A 2,500-nucleotide genomic window follows, 5' to 3' on the forward strand; every position below is an offset into this window, starting at 1 on the left:
TCACAACAGGTCTGATTGATATGCCCAAGCCAGAACTTCCTAGGCTGTCCCACAGGGCTCCTCCATCTGGGGTTGTTTTGAACAGAGACAAAAAGCAGTTTCAAGGCCTTGAAGATGCATAACTTCATTCTTCTGGAAAGGTACAGGGGCATCTCCAAATACTCTTGTCAACAGAGTTTATGGCACCTGCTGCCAGGCCAACTGGTCTACTGACTTTCTGGTCTGACAGCCCAGAGTTATGAACTACACTATCATGGTAAGTAAAACTCTTTGTGACTCCAGTAACATGAATATCCTTGCTGCAAGAATGTACCAACTGAACAGTTTTACCTAGCAGGCCCCCAAAGTCTGAAACTTGGTCGTAATCCAGGAAGCCTCTAGATCCAAAGGCTTTGCTTCATTGCTAAATGCATTTAATACCACCACTCGGGTTTTCAGACTCAAATAGATATTGCAACATCATCAGCAAAGTCAAGGTTGGTAACCTTAACCCGTCACTGCCAGGCCATGCCCGTAGCCATCATAATAAACCGCTTGATATGCCGGGTACAGCAGTACACGTGGCAATGTGGTAGAGTGTGCCGAGTGGGAAGTTCTGTTACATGTAGTGGACTCCTGCTCCCAACGGCTGGACGGTTGCCAGAAATCACCGGTGTTTGCATAATGAGTAGTGTAATGCCTCAGTCATTGATGTAATGCCATCGATTGCCTTTCCCATTTCTGAGAGGGTTTACTACATCCCTCAACAGGTATAGGGGAATGGTACGAGACTGCCAGAAGGCAGCCAGAACAGTATGGAAAGGCCATGCCATAGGTTTACCACCATCGTTTAATAATTTCATCCAGAATGGCCTGAATACCCACTGATATACCACCCCTCAGCTTGGAGATTGCCTCAATTACTTCAGCTAGGGTAGGTAGATCCTCACTGATGAGCGAGTCCCGCACAGGGATTTCAACACCACTAGCATCCAGACTGCATCTGTGTCTCCTGCAAGATGAAATTTTGTCTGGCCACTGGCTTTACTAGAATATCACGTATTCATGTCACACTAGGTGGAAGCAGTGGAGCAAGGTAAGGGCCAGATGTGGGAAAATTTTGTTAACAGATTAGGTACTTCTTTTCCTCTGGTAACACTCTGTCTGCATCATAGCACTTAGCAGGAGTTTCCTGTGGTCTGACCTGCAAGTGCATTTTACTAAAGATCAGCCATGGGTGGCTTATCATCTTAGGCTGGAATATTGGCTCGGGAGGGGCCACTGGTCTCAATCCTCTCTTCTCTGAGATGGACCAGCAATTCCCTTTGGATCCACTGAGATTTTTTCTTTCTTTTTTTCTGCACAAAAACGTGTATTGAAAGAATCAAGAACAAATTACAATTCAGTTTCTAAGGAATGAAGAATATACAATAAATAACAAAAGTAAAACGATGATATGGGTAGATCACACTTATGCAACTGAAGTCCATCAAGAAAAAGGATGGGAATGCATAAACACACAAACAGACATACATACATACAAGGGGGTTTCAAGAAGTTCCATGACTAAAAATCATATGAATGGATTTTGATTGCAGTGCACCTGAACATGCTTGTACCAACGTGTTATAACGTGTTCAAACATGAACCCTGAAATGATGGTAATAGCCCATCACTGTCAGTTGAAATTCAGGCACCATTCAAGCAACATGGAATCTACTAAAGTTGAGACCAGGACAAACATTAAACTCATGGTGAAACTCAGGTGAGAGAATAGGTAAATCATTAACCATCTGGAACAAGTTTATGGTGACAATGCTCCTAAAACATCAACAACCTACAAATGGATAAGTCAGTTCAGATGTGAAAGAAACCAAATTGAAGATGAGCCCTGCAGTGGCAGGCCATCAACATCAGTTTGTGAGGAAAACATTGATGCTGTTTGCGACATGATTGAAAAGGATAGACAACTAACCACTAAATCAAAAGCAGACACATTCAACATCTCTATGGGTTTTGCACACACAATTCAGGTGGAGACATATATATATATATATATATATATATATATATATATATATATATATATATATACATATAGTTTGGGGTTAAGCAAGCTTTCCACTCAATGGGTCCCTAGGCTGTTGCACCCAGATCAACAACAAACAAGGGTTGATCTTTCAATGGAAATTTTGAACAAGAGCAAGAAAACTATAACATCTGTTTATTACGAATGCATTTTGAGAAAATTGTCCAAAAAAATCTGGAAAGCTTCATCAATGTGTACTCTTCCACCACAACAATGCACCCATTCATGGAGCTCAGATATCGGGAAATCTTCCGACATCCACTTTCCAGCCCATCATTGAAAGGTACTAAATTTTCATCAGTTGAAGATGTAAAAAAAAAAAAAAAAAAAAAAAAAAAAAAGCTGCTCTGACATGTATCAGATAACTTGACCCTCAGTTTTACTCAGACTTAAAGGCTGGTATCAACATTTGCAGAAGTGTATTGACCTTAA

At 41.1% G+C, this 2,500-nt stretch overlaps 1 protein-coding gene across 1 annotated transcript in view; it reads right to left on the reverse strand.

Annotated features, from left to right (window-relative positions):
• The window catches only part of LOC125030925 (polyadenylate-binding protein-interacting protein 1-like), a 24,665-nt gene that overhangs the window by 14,782 nt on the left and 7,383 nt on the right, over positions 1-2,500 (reverse strand). The window lies entirely within an intron of this gene.

The sequence above is a fragment of the Penaeus chinensis genome, chromosome 12 (assembly GCF_019202785.1).
Source record: "Penaeus chinensis breed Huanghai No. 1 chromosome 12, ASM1920278v2, whole genome shotgun sequence".
In the NCBI taxonomy this organism is placed as follows: Eukaryota; Metazoa; Arthropoda; class Malacostraca; order Decapoda; family Penaeidae; genus Penaeus; species Penaeus chinensis.